This window comes from Saccoglossus kowalevskii, chromosome 5 (genome assembly GCF_978046115.1).
Source record: "Saccoglossus kowalevskii chromosome 5, keSacKowa6.1, whole genome shotgun sequence".
Classification (NCBI taxonomy): Eukaryota; Metazoa; Hemichordata; class Enteropneusta; family Harrimaniidae; genus Saccoglossus; species Saccoglossus kowalevskii.
Window position 1 is genome coordinate 4,484,646 of NC_140645.1, and position 18,047 is coordinate 4,502,692.

Consider the following 18,047-nt stretch of genomic DNA (forward strand, 5'->3'; position numbering starts at 1 on the left):
GTCGCAATTGGATGTCATTTAATACTTCGGCTAGGCAACAAATCCCGGGAAAATGTTGGTATGTACGGTGGAATAAAAAAGTTGATATGCCTACTGCACGTGGTATACCCAGCCGGTCTCCAACGCAAGTACTAACCACGCCCGATGCAGCTTAACTTCAGTGATCGGACGAGAACTGGTGTATACTGCAATGGTTTGGCAGTAGGATGAATATTGGTCGGAAATGGATTTAATTTAATACTTCGGCTAGACAAACAATCCCGGGAAAAAGTTAGTATGTACGGTGGAATAAAAATGTTGATAAGCCTACTGCACGTGGTATTCTCAGCCGTTCTCCCATGCAAGTACTAACCACGTCCGGTGAGCTTAACTTCAGTGATCGGACGAGAACTCGTATATTCTGCAATGGTTTGACAGTAGGCTGAATATTCGTCGGAATTGGATGCAATTTAATATTTCGGCAAGGCAAAAAATCCCGGAAAAAAGTTAGTATGTACGGTGGAATAAAAATGTCAATGAGCCTAATGCACGTGGTATTCCCAGCCGGTCTCCCATGCAAGTACTAACCACGCCCGATGCAGCTAAACTTCAGTGATCAGACGAGAACTGGTGTACTCTGCAATGGTTAGGCAGTAGGCTGAATATTCGTCGGAATTGAATGTAATTTAATACTTCGGCTAGGCAACAAATCCCGGGAAAATGTTAGTATGTACGGTGGAATAAAAATGTTGATGAGCCTACTGCACGTGGTATTCCCAGCCGGTCTCCCATGCAAGTACTAACCACACCCGATGCAGCTTAACTTCAGTGATCGGACGTGAACTAGTGTATTCTGCATTGGTTTAGCATTAGGCTGAATATTCGTTGCAATTGGATGTCATTTATTGCTTCGGCTAGGCAAAAAAACATGGGAAAATGTTAGTATGTAATGTGGAATAAAAATGTTGAAGAGCCTACTGCACGTGGTATTCCCAGCCGGTCTCCCATGCAAGTACTAACCACGCCCAATGCAGATTAACTTCAGTAATCAGACGAGAACTGGTGTATTCTGCAATGGGTTGGCAGTAGGCTGAATTTTCGTCGGAATTGAATGTAATTTAATACTTCGGCTAGGCAATAAATCCCGGGAAAAGGTTGGTATGTACGGTGGAATAAAAAAGTTGATATGCCTACTGCACGTGGTATACCCAGCCGGTCTCCCACGCAAGTACTAACCACGCCCGATGCAGCTTAACTCTAGTGATCAGACGAGAACTGGTGTATACTGCAATGGTTTGGCAGTAGGCTGAATATTGGTCGGAATTGGATTTAATTTAATACTTCGGCTAGGCAAACAATCCCGGGAAAAAGTTAGTATGTACGGTGGAATAATAATGTTGATAAGCCTACTGCACGTGGTATTCCCAGCCAGTCTCCCATGCAAGTACTAACCATGCCCGATGCAGATTAACTTCAGTGATCGGATGAGAACTGGTGTATTCTGCATTGGTTTGGCAGTAGGCTGAATTTTCGTCGCAATTGGATGTCATTTAATGCTTCGGCTAGGCAAAAAAACATGGAAAAAAGTTAGTATGTACGGTGGAATAAAAATGTTGATGAGCCTACTGCACGTGGTATTCCCAGCCGGTCTCCCATGCAAGTACTAACCACGCCCAATGCAGATTAACTTCAGTAATCAGACGAGAACTGGTGTATTCTGCTTTGGTTTGGCTGTAGGCTGAATATTCTTTGCAATTGGAGGTCATTTATTGCTTCGGCTAGGTAAAAAAATATGGGAAAATGTTAGTATGTAATGTGGAATAGAAATGTTGATGAGCCTACTGCACGTGGTATTCCCAGCCGGTCTCCCATGCAAGTACTAACCACGCCCTATGCAGCTTAACATCAGTGATCGTACGAGAACCAGTGTATTCTGCAATGGGTTGGCAATAGGCTGAAAATTAATTGCAATTGGATGTCATTTATTGCTTCGGCTATGGACGGTTTAATAAAAATGTTCATCAGCCTACTGCACGTGGTATTCACAGCTGGTCTCCCATGCAAGTACTAACCACGCCCGATGCAGCTTAACTTCAGTGATCGGACGAGAACTGGTGTATTCTGCAATGGTTTGGCAGTAGGCTGAATATTCGTCGACATTGGATGTCGTTTAACGCTTCGGCTAGACACAAAATCCCGGAAAAAAGTTAGTATGTACGGTGGAATAAAAATGTTAATGAGCCTAATGCACGTGGTATTCCCAGCCGGTCTCCCATGCAAGTACTAAGCAGGCCCGTCGCAGCTTAACTTCAGTGATCGGACGAGAACTGGTGTATTCTGCAATGGGTTGGCAGTAGGCTGAATATTCGTCGGAATTGGATGTCGTTTAATGCTTAGGCTATGCAAAAAAATCCCGCGAAAAAGTTAGTATGTACGGTGGAATAAAAATGTTGATGAGCCAACTGCACGTGGTATTCCCAGCCGGTCTCCCATGCAAGTACTAACCACGCCCGATGCAGCTTAACTTCAGTGATCGGACGAGAACTGGTGTATTCTGCAATGGATTGGCAGTAGGCTGAATATTCTTTGCAATTGGATGTCATTTATTGCTTCGGCTAGGCAAAAAAACATGGGAAAAGTTAGTATGTACGGGAGAATAAAAATGTTGATGAGCCTACTGCACGTGGTATTCTCAGCCGGTCTCCCATGCAAGTACTAACCACGTCCGGTGAGCTTAACTTCAGTGATCGGACGAGAACTGGTATATTCTGCAATGGTTTGACAGTAGGCTGAATATTCGTCGGAATTGGATGTAATTTAATATTTCGGCAAGGCAAAAAATCCCGGAAAAAAGTTAGTATGTACGGTGGAATAAAAATGTTAATGAGCCTAATGCACGTGGTATTCCCAGCCGGTCTCCCATGCAAGTACTAACCACGCCCGATGCAGCTAAACTTCAGTGATCAGACGAGAACTGGTGTACTCTGCAATGGTTTGGCAGTAGGCTGAATATTCGTCGGAATTGAATGTAATTTAATACTTCGGCTAGGCAACAAATCCCGGGAAAATGTTGGTATGTACGGTGGAATAAAAAAGTTGATATGCCTACTGCACGTGGTATACCCAGCCGGTCTCCAACGCAAGTACTAACCACGCCCGATGCAGCTTAACTTCAGTGATCGGACGAGAACTGGTGTATACTGCAATGGTTTGGCAGTAGGATGAATATTGGTCGGAAATGGATTTAATTTAATACTTCGGCTAGACAAACAATCCCGGGAAAAAGTTAGTATGTACGGTGGAATAAAAATGTTGATAAGCCTACTGCACGTGGTATTCCCAGCCGGTCTCCCATGCAAGTACTAACCATGCCCGATGCAGATTAACTTCAGTGATCGGATGAGAACTGGTGTATTCTGCATTGGTTTGGCAGTAGGCTGAATTTTCGTCGCAATTGGATGTCATTTAATACTTCGGCTAGGCAACAAATCCCGGGAAAATGTTGGTATGTACGGTGGAATAAAAAAATTGATATGCCTACTGCAGGTGTTATACCCAGCCGGTCTCCCACGCAAGTACTAACCACGCCCGATGCAGCTTAACTTCAGTGATCGGACGAGAACTGGTGTATACTGCAATGGTTTGGCAGTAGGCTGAATATTGGTCGGAATTGGATTTAATTTAATACTTCGGCTAGACAAACAATCCCGGGAAAAAGTTAGTATGTACGGTGGAATAAAAATGTTGATGAGCCTACTGCACGTGGTATTCCCAGCCGGTCTCCCATGCAAGTTCTAACCACGCCCGATGCAGCTTAACTTCAGTGATCGGACGAGAACTGGTGTATTGTGCAATGTATTGGCAGTAGGCTGAATATTCGTTGCAATTGGATGTCATTTATTGCTTCGGCTAGGCAAAAAAACATGGGAAAATGTTAGTATGTAATGTGGAATAAAAATGTTGAAGAGCCTACTGCACGTGGTATTCCCAGCCGGTCTCCCATGCAAGTACTAACCACGCCCAATGCAGATTAACTTCAGTAATCAGACGAGAACTGGTGTATTCTGCAATGGGTTGGCAGTAGGCTGAATTTTCGTCGGAATTGAATGTAATTTAATACTTCGGCTAGGCAATAAATCCCGGGAAAAGGTTGGTATGTACGGTGGAATAAAAAAGTTGATATGCCTACTGCACGTGGTATACCCAGCCGGTCTCCCACGCAAGTACTAACCACGCCCGATGCAGCTTAACTCTAGTGATCAGACGAGAACTGGTGTATACTGCAATGGTTTGGCAGTAGGCTGAATATTGGTCGGAATTGGATTTAATTTAATACTTCGGCTAGGCAAACAATCCCGGGAAAAAGTTAGTATGTACGGTGGAATAATAATGTTGATAAGCCTACTGCACGTGGTATTCCCAGCCGGTCTCCCATGCAAGTACTAACCATGCCCGATGCAGATTAACTTCAGTGATCGGATGAGAACTGGTGTATTCTGCATTGGTTTGGCAGTAGGCTGAATTTTCGTCGCAATTGGATGTCATTTAATGCTTCGGCTAGGCAAAAAAACATGGAAAAAAGTTAGTATGTACGGTGGAATAAAAATGTTGATGAGCCTACTGCACGTGGTATTCCCAGCCGGTCTCCCATGCAAGTACTAACCACGCCCAATGCAGATTAACTTCAGTAATCAGACGAGAACTGGTGTATTCTGCTTTGGTTTGGCTGTAGGCTGAATATTCTTTGCAATTGGAGGTCATTTATTGCTTCGGCTAGGTAAAAAAATATGGGAAAATGTTAGTATGTAATGTGGAATAAAAATGTTGATGAGCCTACTGCACGTGGTATTCCCAGCCGGTCTCCCATGCAAGTACTAACCACGCCCTATGCAGCTTAACATCAGTGATCGTACGAGAACCAGTGTATTCTGCAATGGGTTGGCAATAGGCTGAATATTAATTGCAATTGGATGTCATTTATTGCTTCGGCTATGGACGGTTTAATAAAAATGTTCATCAGCCTACTGCACGTGGTATTCACAGCTGGTCTCCCATGCAAGTACTAACCACGCCCGATGCAGCTTAACTTCAGTGATCGGACGAGAACTGGTGTATTCTGCAATGGTTTGGCAGTAGGCTGAATATTCGTCGACATTGGATGTCGTTTAACGCTTCGGCTAGACACAAAATCCCGGAAAAAAGTTAGTATGTACGGTGGAATAAAAATGTTAATGAGCCTAATGCACGTGGTATTCCCAGCCGGTCTCCCATGCAAGTACTAACCACGCCCGATGCACCTTAACTTCAGTGATCGGATGAGAACTGGTGTATTCTGCAATGGTTTGGTTGTAGGCTGAATATTGGTCGGAATTGGATTTAATTTAATACTTCGGCTAGGCAAAAAATCCCGGGAAAAAGTTAGTATGTACGGTGGAATAACAATGTTGATGGGCCTACAGCACGTGGTATTCCCAGCCGGTCTCCCATGCAAGTACTAAGCAGGCCCGTCGCAGCTTAACTTCAGTGATCGGACGAGAACTGGTGTATTCTGCAATGGGTTGGCAGTAGGCTGAATATTCGTCGGAATTGGATGTCGTTTAATGCTTAGGCTATGCAAAAAAATCCCGCGAAAAAGTTAGTATGTACGGTGGAATAAAAATGTTGATGAGCCTACTGCATGCGGTATTCTCAGCCGGTCTCCCATGCAAGTACTAACCACGTCTGGTGGGCTTAACTTCAATGATCGGACGAGAACAGGTGTATTCTGCAATGGTTTGTCAGTAGGTTGAATATTCGTCGGAATTGGATGTAATATAATACTTCGGCTAGGCAAAAAATCCAGGGAAATAGTTAGTATGTAATGTGGAATAAAAATGATGATGCGCCTAATGCACGTGGTATTCTCAGCCGGTCTACCTTGCAAGTACTAACCACGCCCGATGCAGCTTCAGTGATCGGACGTGAATTGGTGTATTCTGCATTGGTTTGGCAGTAGGCTGAATATTCGTTGCAATTGGATGTCATTTATTGCTTCGGCTAGGCAAAAAAACATGGGAAAATGTTAGTATGTAATGTGGAATAAAAATGTTGATGAGCCTTCTGCACGAGGTATTCCTAGCCGGTCTCCCATGCAAGTACTAACCACGCCCGATGCAGATTAACTTCAGTGATCGGACGAGAACTGGTGTATTCTGCAATGGATTGGCAGTAGGCTGAATATTCGTTGCAATTGGATGTCATTTATTGCTTCGGCTAGGTAAAAAATTATGGGAAAATGTTAGTATGTAAGGTGGAAGAAAAATGTTGATGAGCCTACTGCACGTGGTATTCCCAGCCGGTCTCCAATGCAAGTAACTAACCGTGCCCGATGCAGATTAACTTCAGTGATCGGACGAGAACTGGTGTATTCTGCAATGGTTTGGCAGTAGGCTGAATATTTGTCGGAATTGAATGTAATTTAATACTTCGGCTAGGCAACAAATCCCGGGGAAAAGTTTGTATGTACGGTGGAATAATAATGTTGATAAGCTTACTGCACGTGGTATTCCCAGCCGGTCTCCCATGCAAGTACTAACCATGCCCGATGCAGATTAACTTCAGTGATCGGATGAGAACTGGTGTATTCTGCATTGGTTTGGCAGTAGGCTGAATATTCGTCGCAATTGGATGTCATTTAATTTTTCGGCTAGGCAAAAAAAAACATGGAAAAAAGTTAGTATGTACGGTGGAATAAAAATGTTGATGAGCCTACTGCACATGGTATTCTCAGCCGGTCTCCCATGCAAGTACTAACCACGCCCGATGCAGCTTATCTTCAGTGATCGGACGAGAACTGGTGTATTCTGCAATGGGTTGGCAGTAGGCTGAATATTCGTCGGAATTGGACATCATTTATTGCTTCGGCTATGCAATAATAATGTTGATAAGCCTACTGCACGTGGTATTCCCAGCCAGTCTCCCATGCAAGTACTAACCATGCCCGATGCAGATTAACTTCAGTGATCGGACGAGAACTGGTGTACTCTGCATTGGTTTGGCAGTAGGCTGAATATTTGTCGCAATTGGATGTCATTTAATGCTTCGGCTAGGCAAAAAATCATGGAAAAAATTTAGTATGTACGGTGGAATAAAAATGTTGATGAGCCTACTGCACATGGTATTCTCAGCCGGTATCCCATGCAAGTAGTAACCACGCCCAATGCATCTTAACTTCAGTGATCGGACGAGAACTGGTGTATTCTGCAATGGATTGGCAGTAGGCTGTGTATTCGTTGCAATTGGATGTCATTTATTGCTTCGGCTAGGCAAAAAAACATGGGAAAAGTTAGTATGTACGGGAGAATAAAAATGTTGATGAGCCTACTGCACGTGGTATTCTCAGCCGGTCTCCCATGCAAGTACTAACCACGTCCGGTGAGCTTAACTTCAGTGATCGGACGAGAACTGGTATATTCTGCAATGGTTTGACAGTAGGCTGAATATTCGTCGGAATTGGATGTAATTTAATATTTCGGCAAGGCAAAAAATCCCGGAAAAAAGTTAGTATGTACGGTGGAATAAAAATGTTAATGAGCCTAATGCACGTGGTATTCCCAGCCGGTCTCCCATGCAAGTACTAACCACGCCCGATGCAGCTAAACTTCAGTGATCAAACGAGAACTGGTGTACTCTGCAATGGTTTGGCACTAGGCTGAATATTCGTCGGAATTGAATGTAATTTAATACTTCGGCTAGGCAACAAATCCCGGGAAAATGTTGGTATGTACGGTGGAATAAAAAAGTTGATATGCCTACTGCACGTGGTATTCCCAGCCGGTCTCCCATGCAAGTACTAACCACGCCCAATGCAGATTAACTTCAGTAATCAGACGAGAACTGGTGTATTCTGCTTTGGTTTGGCTGTAGGCTGAATATTCTTTGCAATTGGAGGTCATTTATTGCTTCGGCTAGGTAAAAAATTATGGGAAAATGTTAGTATGTAATGTGGAGTAAAAATGTTGATGAGCCTACTGCACGTGGCATTCCCAGCCGGTCTCCCATGCAAGTACTAACCACGCCCGATGCAGCTAAACTTCAGTGATCAGACGAGAACTGGTGTATTCTGCTATGGGTTGGCAGTAGGCTGAATTTTCGTCGGAATTGAATGTAATTTAATACTTCGGCTAGGCAACAAATCCCGGGAAAAGGTTGGTATGTACGGTGGAATAAAAAAGTTGACATGCCTACTGCACGTGGTATACCCAGCCGGTCTCCCACGCAAGTACTAACCACGCCCGATGCAGCTTAACTCTAGTGATCGGACGAGAACTGGTGTATACTGCAATGGTTTGGCAGTAGGCTGAATATTGGTCGGAATTGGATTTAATTTAATACTTCGGCTAGGCAAACAATCCCGGGAAAAATTTAGTATGTACGGTGGAATAATAATGTTGATAAGCCTACTGCACGTGGTATTCCCAGCCGGTCTCCCATGCAAGTACTAACCATGCCCGATGCAGATTAACTTCAGTGATCGGATGAGAACTGGTGTATTCTGCATTGGTTTGGCAGTAGGCTGAATTTTCGTCGCAATTGGATGTCATTTAATGCTTCGGCTAGGCAAAAAAACATGGAAAAATGTTAGTATGTACGGTGGAATAAAAATGTTGATGAGCCTACTGCACGTGGTATTCCCAGCCGGTCTCCTATGCAAGTACTAACCACGCCCGATGCAGCTTAACTTCAGTGATCGGACGTGAACTGGTGTATTCTGCATTGGTTTAGCAGTAGGCTGAATATTCGTTACAATTGGATGACATTTATTGCTTCGGCTAGGCAAAAAAACATGGGAAAATGTTAGTATGTAATGTGGAATAAAAACGTTGAAGAGCCTACTGCACGTGGTATTCCCAACCGGTCTCCCATGCAAGTACTAACCACGCCCAATGCAGATTAACTTCAGTAATCAGACGAGAACTGGTGTATTCTGCTTTGGTTTGGCTGTAGGCTGAATATTCTTTGCAATTGGAGGTCATTTATTGCTTCGGCTAGGTAAAAAAATATGGGAAAATGTTAGTATGTAATGTGGAATAAAAATGTTGATGAGCCTACTGCACGTGGTATTCCCAGCCGGTCTCCCATGCAAGTACTAACCACGCCCTATGCAGCTTAACATCAGTGATCGGACGAGAACCAGTGTATTCTGCAATGGGTTGGCAGTAGGCTGAATATTCATTGCAATTTGATGTCATTTATTGCTTCGGCTATGGACGGTTTAATAAAAATGTTCATCAGTCTACTGCACGTGGTATTCACAGCTGGTCTCCCATGCAAGTACTAACCACGCCCGATGCAGCTTAACTTCAGTGATCGGACGAGAACTGGTGTATTCTGCAATGGTTTGGCAGTAGGCTGAATATTCGTCGACATTGGATGTCGTTTAACGCTTCGGCTAGACACAAAATCCCGGAAAAAAGTTAGTATGTACGGTGGAATAAAAATGTTAATGAGCCTAATGCACGTGGTATTCCCAGCCGGTCTCCCATGCAAGTACTAACCACGCCCGATGCACCTTAACTTCTGTAATCGGATGAGAACTGGTGTATTCTGCAATGGTTTGGCAGTAGGCTGAATATTGGTCGGAATTGGATTTAATTTAATACTTCGGCTAGGCAAAAAATCCCGGGAAAATGTTAGTATGTACGGTGGAATAAAAATGTTGATAGGCCTACAGCACGTGGTATTCCCAGCCGGTCTCCCATGCAAGTACTAAGCAGGCCCGACGCAGCTTAACTTCAGTGATCGGACAAGAACTGGTGTATTCTGCAATGGGTTGGCAGTAGGCTGAATATTCGTCGGAATTGGATGTCGTTTAATGCTTAGGCTATGCAAAAAAATCACGCGAAAAAGTTAGTATGTACGGTGGAATAAAAATGTTGATGAGCCTACTGCATGCGGTATTCTCAGCCGGTCTCCCATGCAAGTACTAACCACGTCTGGTGGGCTTAACTTCAATGATCGGACGAGAACAGGTGTATTCTGCAATGGTTTGTCAGTAGGTTGAATATTCGTCGGAATTGGATGTAATATAATACTTCGGCTAGGCAAAAAATCCAGGGAAATAGTTAGTATGTAATGTGGAATAAAAATGATGATGAGCCTAATGCACGTGGTATTCGCAGCCGGTCTACCTTGCAAGTACTAACCACGCCCGATGCAGCTTCAGTGATCGGACTTGAATTGGTGTATTCTGCATTGGTTTGGCAGTAGGCTGAATATTCGTTGCAATTGGATGTCATTTATTGCTTCGGCTAGGCAAAAAAACATGGGAAAATGTTAGTATGTAATGTGGAATAAAAATGTTGATGAGCCTTCTGCACGAGGTATTCCTAGCCGGTCTCCCATGCAAGTACTAACCACGCCCGATGCAGATTAACTTCAGTGATCGGACGAGAACTGGTGTATTCTGCAATGGATTGGCAGTAGACTGAATATTCGTTGCAATTGGATGTCATTTATTGCTTCGGCTAGGTAAAAAATTATGGGAAAATGTTAGTATGTAATGTGGAATAAAAATGTTGATGAGCCTACTGCACGTGGTATTCCCAGCCGGTCTCCAATGCAAGTACTAACCGTGCCCGATGCAGATTAACTTCAGTGATCGGACGAGAACTGGTGTATTCTGCAATGGTTTGGCAGTAGGCTGAATATTTGTCGGAATTGAATGTAATTTAATACTTCGGCTAGGCAACAAATCCCGGGGAAAAGTTTGTATGTACGGTGGAATAATAAAGTTGACATGCCTACTGCACGTGGTATACCCAGCCGGTCTCCCACGCAAGTACTAACCACGCCCGATGCAGCTTAACTCTAGTGATCGGACGAGAACTGGTGTATACTGCAATGGTTTGGCAGTAGGCTGAATATTGGTCGGAATTGGATTTAATTTAATACTTCGGCTAGGCAAACAATCCCGGGAAAAATTTAGTATGTACGGTGGAATAATAATGTTGATAAGCCTACTGCACGTGGTATTCCCAGCCGGTCTCCCATGCAAGTACTAACCATGCCCGATGCAGATTAACTTCAGTGATCGGATGAGAACTGGTGTATTCTGCATTGGTTTGGCAGTAGGCTGAATTTTCGTCGCAATTGGATGTCATTTAATGCTTCGGCTAGGCAAAAAAACATGGAAAAATGTTAGTATGTACGGTGGAATAAAAATGTTGATGAGCCTACTGCACGTGGTATTCCCAGCCGGTCTCCTATGCAAGTACTAACCACGCCCGATGCAGCTTAACTTCAGTGATCGGACGTGAACTGGTGTATTCTGCATTGGTTTAGCAGTAGGCTGAATATTCGTTACAATTGGATGACATTTATTGCTTTGGCTAGGCAAAAAAACATGGGAAAATGTTAGTATGTAATGTGGAATAAAAACGTTGAAGAGCCTACTGCACGTGGTATTCCCAACCGGTCTCCCATGCAAGTACTAACCACGCCCAATGCAGATTAACTTCAGTAATCTGACGAGAACTGGTGTATTCTGCTTTGGTTTGGCTGTAGGCTGAATATTCTTTGCAATTGGAGGTCATTTATTGCTTCGGCTAGGTAAAAAAATATGGGAAAATGTTAGTATGTAATGTGGAATAAAAATGTTGATGAGCCTACTGCACGTGGTATTCCCAGCCGGTCTCCCATGCAAGTACTAACCACGCCCTATGCAGCTTAACATCAGTGATCGGACGAGAACCAGTGTATTCTGCAATGGGTTGGCAGTAGGCTGAATATTCATTGCAATTTGATGTCATTTATTGCTTCGGCTATGGACGGTTTAATAAAAATGTTCATCAGTCTACTGCACGTGGTATTCACAGCTGGTCTCCCATGCAAGTACTAACCACGCCCGATGCAGCTTAACTTCAGTGATCGGACGAGAACTGGTGTATTCTGCAATGCTTTGGCAGTAGGCTGAATATTCGTCGACATTGGATGTCGTTTAACGCTTCGGCTAGACACAAAATCCAGGAAAAAAGTTAGTATGTACGGTGGAATAAAAATGTTAATGAGCCTAATGCACGTGGTATTCCCAGCCGGTCTCCCATGCAAGTACTAACCACGCCCGATGCAACTTAACTTCTGTAATCGGATGAGAACTGGTGTATTCTGCAATGGTTTGGCAGTAGGCTGAATATTGGTCGGAATTGGATTTAATTTAATACTTCGGCTAGGCAAAAAATCCCGGGAAAATGTTAGTATGTACGGTGGAATAAAAATGTTGATGGGCCTACAGCACGTGGTATTCCCAGCCGGTCTCCCATGCAAGTACTAAGCAGGCCCGACGCAGCTTAACTTCAGTGATCGGACAAGAACTGGTGTATTCTGCAATGGGTTGGCAGTAGGCTGAATATTCGTCGGAATTGGATGTCGTTTAATGCTTAGGCTATGCAAAAAAATCACGCGAAAAAGTTAGTATGTACGGTGGAATAAAAATGTTGATGAGCCTACTGCATGCGGTATTCTCAGCCGGTCTCCCATGCAAGTACTAACCACGTCTGGTGGGCTTAACTTCAATGATCGGACGAGAACAGGTGTATTCTGCAATGGTTTGTCAGTAGGTTGAATATTCGTCGGAATTGGATGTAATATAATACTTCGGCTAGGCAAAAAATCCAGGGAAATAGTTAGTATGTAATGTGGAATAAAAATGATGATGAGCCTAATGCACGTGGTATTCGCAGCCGGTCTACCTTGCAAGTACTAACCACGCCCGATGCAGCTTCAGTGATCGGACTTGAATTGGTGTATTCTGCATTGGTTTGGCAGTAGGCTGAATATTCGTTGCAATTGGATGTCATTTATTGCTTCGGCTAGGCAAAAAAACATGGGAAAATGTTAGTATGTAATGTGGAATAAAAATGTTGATGAGCCTTCTGCACGAGGTATTCCTAGCCGGTCTCCCATGCAAGTACTAACCACGCCCGATGCAGATTAACTTCAGTGATCGGACGAGAACTGGTGTATTCTGCAATGGATTGGCAGTAGACTGAATATTCGTTGCAATTGGATGTCATTTATTGCTTCGGCTAGGTAAAAAATTATGGGAAAATGTTAGTATGTAATGTGGAATAAAAATGTTGATGAGCCTACTGCACGTGGTATTCCCAGCCGGTCTCCAATGCAAGTACTAACCGTGCCCGATGCAGATTAACTTCAGTGATCGGATGAGAACTGGTGTATTCTGCATTGGTTTGGCAGTAGGCTGAATATTCGTCGCAATTGGATGTCATTTAATGCTTCGGCTAGGCAAAAAAACATGGAAAAAAGTTAGTATGTACGGTGGAATAAAAATGTTGATGAGCCTACTGCACATGGTATTCTCAGCCGGTCTCCCATGCAAGTACTAACCACGCCCGATGCAGCTTATCTTCAGTGATCGGACGAGAACTGGTGTATTCTGCAATGGTTTGGCAGTAGGCTGAATATACGTCGGAATTGGATGTCATTTAATGCTACAGCTAGAAAAAAAATCATAGGAAAATGATAGTATGTAATGTGGAATAAAAATGTTGATGAGCCTACTGCACGTGGTATTCCCAGCCGGTCTCCCATGCAAGTACTAACCACGCCCGATGCAGCTTAACTTCAGTGATCAGACGAGAACTGGTGTATTCTGCAATGGGTTGGCAGTAGGCTGAATATTCGTCGGAATTGGACATCATTTATTGCTTCGGCTATGCAATAATAATGTAGATAAGCCTACTGCACGTGGGCTTACTTCAATGATCGGACGAGAACAGGTGTATTCTGCAATGGTTTGTCAGTAGGTTGAATATTCGTCGGAATTGGATGTAATATAATACTTCGGCTAGGCAAAAAATCCAGGGAAAATGTTAGTATGTAATGTGGAATAAAAATGTTGTTGAGCCTACTGCACGAGGTATTCCCAGCCTGTCTCCCATGCAAGTACTAACCACGCCCGATGCAGCTTAACTTCAGTGATCGGACGAGAACTGGTGTATTCTGCAATGGGTTGGCAGTAGGCTGAATATTCGTTGCAATTGGATGTCATTTATTGCTTCGGCTAGGTAAAAAATTATGGGAAAATGTTAGTATGTAATGTGGAATAAAAATGTTGATGAGCCTACTGCACGTGGTATTCCCAGCCGGTATCCTATGCAAGTACTAACCATGCCCGATGCAGATTAACTTCAGTGATCGGACGAGATCTGGTGTATTCTGCAATGGTTTGGCAGTAGGCTGAATATTTGTCGGAATTGAATGTAATTTAATACTTCGGCTAGGCAACAAATCCCGGAAAAAAGTTTGTATGTACGGTGGAATAATAATGTTGATAAGCCTACTGCACATGGTATTCCCAGTCCGTCTCCCATGCAAGTACTAACCATGCCCGATGCAGATTAACTTCAGTGATCGGATGAGAACTGGTGTATTCTGCATTGGTTTGGCAGTAGGCTGAATATTCGTCGCAATTGGATGTCATTTAATGCTTCGGCTAGGCAAAAAAACATGGAAAAAAGGTAGTATGTACGGTGGAATAAAAATGTTGATGAGCCTACTGCACATAGTATTCTCAGCCGGTCTCCCATGCAAGTACTAACCACGCCCGATGCAGCTTAACTTCAGTGATCGGACGAGAACTGGTGTATTCTGCAATGGTTTGGCAGTAGGCTGAATATACGTCGGAATTGGATGTCATTTAATGCTACGGCTAGAAAAAAATCATAGGAAAATGTTAGTATGTAATGTGGAATAAAAATGTTGATGAGCCTACTGCACGTGGTATTCCCAGCCGGTCTCCCATGCAAGTACTAACCACGCCCGATGCAGCTTAACTTCAGTGATCAGACGAGAACTGGTGTATTCTGCAATGGTTTGGCAGTAGGCTGAATATACGTCGGAATTGGATGTCATTTAATGCTACGGCTAGGCAAAAAATCATAGGAAAAAGTTAGTATGTAATGTGGAATAATGCAGATAACAGTATAACAGGAATTGGACACGGTGTCTCGACGTTAGTTATTTTTTTCGCTTTCACCACAGTCCCTCTATCCCTGGTCTGGAAACGGTCATTGTATTAGGTGTGAATTGGTCTCCTTCCCTTGCAAAGGCGCGTTGCTGGTATACGCAAAGCATTGTCATGTGATCAATACACAGTCGCTCACTATTTTTGACATCGTCAGTGCTATGTGTTTTTTTTTAAACTTTTAATGTTTTTTCCCTATTAAATCTAGAAGATGAACCCAACTCCCGATATTAATTTTCACATGGCTGGACTGTATGTTTATGAGTTGGTAGGCTGGTTTTGATGCGTATAAGGGTTTAAAAACCCCAAATTTCATAGTGCTATTTTTGTTTACATGCTTTGTTTACGTTTAGGTTGCCCAAATTTGAAGTCAAAGTGAAGTCATACAATGAGGTATCGCTTTGCATGACGGTAAATTTGCCGAATTTAATGAATATTCTGACGGTATTGTAATATGTTTGACTTCCTGGGTCCCTCTGCCCGGGTGTGAACGGTTTGTTTACCCGCAACGCGGTTCGAGACAAAAGTACGCTTGTCGTTTCCAGACCGGGGATAGAGGGACCGTGCTTTCACACATTATTATTTAGGCCGCAGTTTGGTTACGTCAGAAGTGTCCAACACGCCGGACCTCAGCGTGTTGTTTCTCGGTGTTTTCCTTTATGTACGTAGCACATTTCGACGAAAAGGTAGTCTGCATTGTCGGAATAGTGTCTTAAATTGAAGTCTCTGCTTTATGTTTCTACAATGCTGTCTTTGGAATAACCATTGAGAAATTAGTTTTCCTTTAATATATACCAACCATTGGTTTTGTTTCCTCGGCAGGCTAATTGACATCTCTCACAGCCATCCTGGTTGCAATTGTAAAAACAAATTTCACGAACCTAATTTAGTCAATGCATGGAGGTATCTGTTTATACCTCCATGGTCAATGATAGTTGCGGTTACGCAATCTAGCGCTTGATCATGCTGTAGTTAGGCCACCCATGGAGGCTCTTTTTTCCTCCATGGGCCACCTAACCTTGGGATTAAAATGCAATGGTTGTCGCGCCGCGTCGTGTTTGATATGGACTCATAGCGACGTAAACAACACGTTGTTTACTTACATAAAATTCAAACACGCACTGAGCAAAGACCACCGCCCTTTCATCAAAGGCCTCTTCTAAGCTATGATTTATTTATACCGCCCGAATATTTTGATTCGAAATTGAGTTAAGCCACAGCCCCTCCACAAAAGCCTCCATTATTTTACAATGTGAAACCACCTTATTATCGATATCCAACAACATTTATTATCTTGAATATTACATTTAAGCCCAAATAATAAACGTCAACAATATTATTAAATGCTAGAACAGTCTCAATTATGAATTCTAAGTAGGAAGACTGAATAGACGTGATGTCAACCGTAGTGCTTGTCATGATTACAAGATCCTAAAGCGGAAGTGATGCAATCGTAGAACGATTTTTAGCCTTTGAAAGAGAAGCAACGTCACAACAGTTATAAATACGCCTGTCGCTGTGTTGGCTGTTGGTTGTTGGCTCACCCGCTTCAAGTTGTCCGAATATAACGCCTTGTTAATTACTACTTAATGTTAAGTGGTGTTGTTTGAAATAACGCTATTTTACAGAGTGGGTTGCGTGGAACAAATTGTCGTATGTTTTATAATTACGTCTTTAGTCGCGTGAATCCGGGACAGAATCCCAGGGCCGACCTGCCGTTCACTCCTGTAGATTCGTGTGCTACAGTAACTCATGAGTTAGACATCATCTTCATAAAAAAAGATCATAACATTTTCCCTGAAAATTACATGGTCATCAAGTATTGCAATACACTACATAGTAATATAGCATTTTGTTTAAAAATTGTAATATAAGTGTTGATATAGAAAACATTCCCTGTAGACACAATCAGGCTAGAACAAACTCACAGACAGTACATCGCATGGAGACAGTGGCATTTAATGTGAGCGTACCATAATCCGTTTATTGTTAAACCACCTATTTGTTTAGCTGTATATTATATATTATGATTTATAAAGCAACAATATGACTATTTGTATTTTAAAATAAAGATTGACATTGGTGATCTTTTAGATCTACTGTGAAATACTTTATTTTCGCGAATATACCTTTTTCCTAAATGTCACATTCAACTCGTCAGAAATCAGTAAAAAAAAATCCATGTAAAACACTAAGTTCAACTGGATTTGAGATCGGCGAGGGCGCAATAACAGAAGTAATATTATTATTAGTCACTACGGATTCATATGTAATAAATTATTTTATGTCGCTATAATAGCATATTTATGTAATGTACAGTTACAGTCGCTAGTTAAGCACTTCGCCACAATCGAATCATTGAGTATTAGTTGAAACAATACCATTGTAAAACAAAAAATATATAGTTGACGATAAATTAGTAAATTATAAACGGATTAGTTAGAAATATATTTCTATAGTCTTTAGACCTGGCCACCTAAGCAGGTTTATATGAAAAGTGAATGATTTCTACCATGTCAAGACAGTAGTGCAGCAGTTCAAGCTGCGTGATTTCCGCTTAATATGTTGAACGTAAAACAACGACAAACTCAGAGTTGCCCGTCAATTTACGTCGAAAATATACAACGGGCAACGTAGTATATCAGTTCTTTATGTTCAGCGTAAAACGACAGCAAATTTGGGAATTTCCGCTGTTTACACTGGGCGTATCAAACGCGCAATTTCTAAATTTACGTCGTTTCAGTTTCTACGGTTACGCGAGGGAAATTCGAACGTTTACGCACCCAAATATAAACAACGGATGTACTGCAAAACACGTTGCTAATCCGGCAAGCGGCTACGACGGAAATTCGAATTTTCATGCAGAGGAGCCTTCTGCATGTGGTATTCTCAGCCGGTCTCCCATGCAAGTACAAACCACGCCCGATGCAGCTTAACTTCAGTGATCGGACGAGAACTGGTGTATTTTGCAATGGATTGGCAGTAGGCTGAATATTCGTCGCAATTGGATGTCATTTAATGCTTCGGCTATTCAAAACATCAT

General features: G+C 42.7%; 63 pseudogenes; all 63 read right to left on the reverse strand.

Moving 5' to 3' along the window:
• Positions 1 to 87: 87 nt before the first annotated feature.
• LOC146744804 (5S ribosomal RNA) lies at positions 88 to 207 on the reverse strand (annotated as a pseudogene).
• Positions 208 to 518: 311 nt separating this feature from the next.
• On the reverse strand, positions 519 to 638 carry LOC146744805 (5S ribosomal RNA; annotated as a pseudogene).
• Positions 639 to 734: 96 nt separating this feature from the next.
• LOC146744806 (5S ribosomal RNA) lies at positions 735 to 854 on the reverse strand (annotated as a pseudogene).
• Positions 855 to 950: 96 nt separating this feature from the next.
• LOC146744807 (5S ribosomal RNA) lies at positions 951 to 1,070 on the reverse strand (annotated as a pseudogene).
• A 96-nt stretch (positions 1,071 to 1,166) lies between these two features.
• LOC146744808 (5S ribosomal RNA) lies at positions 1,167 to 1,286 on the reverse strand (annotated as a pseudogene).
• Positions 1,287 to 1,382: 96 nt separating this feature from the next.
• LOC146744809 (5S ribosomal RNA) lies at positions 1,383 to 1,502 on the reverse strand (annotated as a pseudogene).
• A 96-nt stretch (positions 1,503 to 1,598) lies between these two features.
• Positions 1,599 to 1,718, reverse strand: LOC146744810 (5S ribosomal RNA; annotated as a pseudogene).
• Positions 1,719 to 1,814: 96 nt separating this feature from the next.
• Positions 1,815 to 1,934, reverse strand: LOC146744811 (5S ribosomal RNA; annotated as a pseudogene).
• A 68-nt stretch (positions 1,935 to 2,002) lies between these two features.
• On the reverse strand, positions 2,003 to 2,122 carry LOC146744812 (5S ribosomal RNA; annotated as a pseudogene).
• Positions 2,123 to 2,218: 96 nt separating this feature from the next.
• LOC146744813 (5S ribosomal RNA) lies at positions 2,219 to 2,338 on the reverse strand (annotated as a pseudogene).
• A 97-nt stretch (positions 2,339 to 2,435) lies between these two features.
• LOC146744814 (5S ribosomal RNA) lies at positions 2,436 to 2,555 on the reverse strand (annotated as a pseudogene).
• Positions 2,556 to 2,650: 95 nt separating this feature from the next.
• LOC146744815 (5S ribosomal RNA) lies at positions 2,651 to 2,769 on the reverse strand (annotated as a pseudogene).
• A 96-nt stretch (positions 2,770 to 2,865) lies between these two features.
• On the reverse strand, positions 2,866 to 2,985 carry LOC146744816 (5S ribosomal RNA; annotated as a pseudogene).
• Positions 2,986 to 3,081: 96 nt separating this feature from the next.
• Positions 3,082 to 3,201, reverse strand: LOC146744817 (5S ribosomal RNA; annotated as a pseudogene).
• A 96-nt stretch (positions 3,202 to 3,297) lies between these two features.
• Positions 3,298 to 3,417, reverse strand: LOC146744818 (5S ribosomal RNA; annotated as a pseudogene).
• Positions 3,418 to 3,513: 96 nt separating this feature from the next.
• LOC146744819 (5S ribosomal RNA) lies at positions 3,514 to 3,633 on the reverse strand (annotated as a pseudogene).
• Positions 3,634 to 3,729: 96 nt separating this feature from the next.
• Positions 3,730 to 3,849, reverse strand: LOC146744820 (5S ribosomal RNA; annotated as a pseudogene).
• A 96-nt stretch (positions 3,850 to 3,945) lies between these two features.
• Positions 3,946 to 4,065, reverse strand: LOC146744821 (5S ribosomal RNA; annotated as a pseudogene).
• Positions 4,066 to 4,161: 96 nt separating this feature from the next.
• LOC146744822 (5S ribosomal RNA) lies at positions 4,162 to 4,281 on the reverse strand (annotated as a pseudogene).
• A 96-nt stretch (positions 4,282 to 4,377) lies between these two features.
• LOC146744823 (5S ribosomal RNA) lies at positions 4,378 to 4,497 on the reverse strand (annotated as a pseudogene).
• A 96-nt stretch (positions 4,498 to 4,593) lies between these two features.
• LOC146744824 (5S ribosomal RNA) lies at positions 4,594 to 4,713 on the reverse strand (annotated as a pseudogene).
• Positions 4,714 to 4,809: 96 nt separating this feature from the next.
• LOC146744825 (5S ribosomal RNA) lies at positions 4,810 to 4,929 on the reverse strand (annotated as a pseudogene).
• A 68-nt stretch (positions 4,930 to 4,997) lies between these two features.
• LOC146744826 (5S ribosomal RNA) lies at positions 4,998 to 5,117 on the reverse strand (annotated as a pseudogene).
• Positions 5,118 to 5,213: 96 nt separating this feature from the next.
• LOC146744827 (5S ribosomal RNA) lies at positions 5,214 to 5,333 on the reverse strand (annotated as a pseudogene).
• Positions 5,334 to 5,429: 96 nt separating this feature from the next.
• LOC146744828 (5S ribosomal RNA) lies at positions 5,430 to 5,549 on the reverse strand (annotated as a pseudogene).
• Positions 5,550 to 6,072: 523 nt separating this feature from the next.
• Positions 6,073 to 6,192, reverse strand: LOC146744829 (5S ribosomal RNA; annotated as a pseudogene).
• A 96-nt stretch (positions 6,193 to 6,288) lies between these two features.
• LOC146744830 (5S ribosomal RNA) lies at positions 6,289 to 6,409 on the reverse strand (annotated as a pseudogene).
• A 96-nt stretch (positions 6,410 to 6,505) lies between these two features.
• LOC146744831 (5S ribosomal RNA) lies at positions 6,506 to 6,625 on the reverse strand (annotated as a pseudogene).
• A 98-nt stretch (positions 6,626 to 6,723) lies between these two features.
• Positions 6,724 to 6,843, reverse strand: LOC146744832 (5S ribosomal RNA; annotated as a pseudogene).
• A 61-nt stretch (positions 6,844 to 6,904) lies between these two features.
• On the reverse strand, positions 6,905 to 7,024 carry LOC146744833 (5S ribosomal RNA; annotated as a pseudogene).
• A 96-nt stretch (positions 7,025 to 7,120) lies between these two features.
• Positions 7,121 to 7,240, reverse strand: LOC146744834 (5S ribosomal RNA; annotated as a pseudogene).
• A 95-nt stretch (positions 7,241 to 7,335) lies between these two features.
• On the reverse strand, positions 7,336 to 7,454 carry LOC146744835 (5S ribosomal RNA; annotated as a pseudogene).
• Positions 7,455 to 7,550: 96 nt separating this feature from the next.
• LOC146744836 (5S ribosomal RNA) lies at positions 7,551 to 7,670 on the reverse strand (annotated as a pseudogene).
• A 96-nt stretch (positions 7,671 to 7,766) lies between these two features.
• LOC146744837 (5S ribosomal RNA) lies at positions 7,767 to 7,886 on the reverse strand (annotated as a pseudogene).
• Positions 7,887 to 7,982: 96 nt separating this feature from the next.
• On the reverse strand, positions 7,983 to 8,102 carry LOC146744838 (5S ribosomal RNA; annotated as a pseudogene).
• Positions 8,103 to 8,198: 96 nt separating this feature from the next.
• LOC146744839 (5S ribosomal RNA) lies at positions 8,199 to 8,318 on the reverse strand (annotated as a pseudogene).
• Positions 8,319 to 8,414: 96 nt separating this feature from the next.
• LOC146744840 (5S ribosomal RNA) lies at positions 8,415 to 8,534 on the reverse strand (annotated as a pseudogene).
• A 96-nt stretch (positions 8,535 to 8,630) lies between these two features.
• Positions 8,631 to 8,750, reverse strand: LOC146744841 (5S ribosomal RNA; annotated as a pseudogene).
• A 96-nt stretch (positions 8,751 to 8,846) lies between these two features.
• Positions 8,847 to 8,966, reverse strand: LOC146744842 (5S ribosomal RNA; annotated as a pseudogene).
• A 96-nt stretch (positions 8,967 to 9,062) lies between these two features.
• LOC146744843 (5S ribosomal RNA) lies at positions 9,063 to 9,182 on the reverse strand (annotated as a pseudogene).
• Positions 9,183 to 9,250: 68 nt separating this feature from the next.
• Positions 9,251 to 9,370, reverse strand: LOC146744844 (5S ribosomal RNA; annotated as a pseudogene).
• Positions 9,371 to 9,466: 96 nt separating this feature from the next.
• LOC146744845 (5S ribosomal RNA) lies at positions 9,467 to 9,586 on the reverse strand (annotated as a pseudogene).
• Positions 9,587 to 9,682: 96 nt separating this feature from the next.
• Positions 9,683 to 9,802, reverse strand: LOC146744846 (5S ribosomal RNA; annotated as a pseudogene).
• A 523-nt stretch (positions 9,803 to 10,325) lies between these two features.
• On the reverse strand, positions 10,326 to 10,445 carry LOC146744847 (5S ribosomal RNA; annotated as a pseudogene).
• A 96-nt stretch (positions 10,446 to 10,541) lies between these two features.
• Positions 10,542 to 10,661, reverse strand: LOC146744848 (5S ribosomal RNA; annotated as a pseudogene).
• A 96-nt stretch (positions 10,662 to 10,757) lies between these two features.
• On the reverse strand, positions 10,758 to 10,877 carry LOC146744849 (5S ribosomal RNA; annotated as a pseudogene).
• Positions 10,878 to 10,973: 96 nt separating this feature from the next.
• Positions 10,974 to 11,093, reverse strand: LOC146744850 (5S ribosomal RNA; annotated as a pseudogene).
• Positions 11,094 to 11,189: 96 nt separating this feature from the next.
• On the reverse strand, positions 11,190 to 11,309 carry LOC146744851 (5S ribosomal RNA; annotated as a pseudogene).
• Positions 11,310 to 11,405: 96 nt separating this feature from the next.
• LOC146744852 (5S ribosomal RNA) lies at positions 11,406 to 11,525 on the reverse strand (annotated as a pseudogene).
• A 96-nt stretch (positions 11,526 to 11,621) lies between these two features.
• Positions 11,622 to 11,741, reverse strand: LOC146744853 (5S ribosomal RNA; annotated as a pseudogene).
• A 68-nt stretch (positions 11,742 to 11,809) lies between these two features.
• Positions 11,810 to 11,929, reverse strand: LOC146744854 (5S ribosomal RNA; annotated as a pseudogene).
• A 96-nt stretch (positions 11,930 to 12,025) lies between these two features.
• On the reverse strand, positions 12,026 to 12,145 carry LOC146744855 (5S ribosomal RNA; annotated as a pseudogene).
• Positions 12,146 to 12,241: 96 nt separating this feature from the next.
• LOC146744856 (5S ribosomal RNA) lies at positions 12,242 to 12,361 on the reverse strand (annotated as a pseudogene).
• A 523-nt stretch (positions 12,362 to 12,884) lies between these two features.
• LOC146744857 (5S ribosomal RNA) lies at positions 12,885 to 13,004 on the reverse strand (annotated as a pseudogene).
• A 96-nt stretch (positions 13,005 to 13,100) lies between these two features.
• LOC146744858 (5S ribosomal RNA) lies at positions 13,101 to 13,220 on the reverse strand (annotated as a pseudogene).
• Positions 13,221 to 13,316: 96 nt separating this feature from the next.
• On the reverse strand, positions 13,317 to 13,436 carry LOC146744859 (5S ribosomal RNA; annotated as a pseudogene).
• Positions 13,437 to 13,532: 96 nt separating this feature from the next.
• LOC146744860 (5S ribosomal RNA) lies at positions 13,533 to 13,652 on the reverse strand (annotated as a pseudogene).
• A 230-nt stretch (positions 13,653 to 13,882) lies between these two features.
• On the reverse strand, positions 13,883 to 14,002 carry LOC146744861 (5S ribosomal RNA; annotated as a pseudogene).
• Positions 14,003 to 14,098: 96 nt separating this feature from the next.
• On the reverse strand, positions 14,099 to 14,218 carry LOC146744862 (5S ribosomal RNA; annotated as a pseudogene).
• A 96-nt stretch (positions 14,219 to 14,314) lies between these two features.
• LOC146744863 (5S ribosomal RNA) lies at positions 14,315 to 14,434 on the reverse strand (annotated as a pseudogene).
• A 96-nt stretch (positions 14,435 to 14,530) lies between these two features.
• LOC146744864 (5S ribosomal RNA) lies at positions 14,531 to 14,650 on the reverse strand (annotated as a pseudogene).
• A 95-nt stretch (positions 14,651 to 14,745) lies between these two features.
• LOC146744865 (5S ribosomal RNA) lies at positions 14,746 to 14,865 on the reverse strand (annotated as a pseudogene).
• A 3,007-nt stretch (positions 14,866 to 17,872) lies between these two features.
• LOC146744866 (5S ribosomal RNA) lies at positions 17,873 to 17,992 on the reverse strand (annotated as a pseudogene).
• Between the last annotated feature and the right edge of the window lie 55 nt (positions 17,993 to 18,047).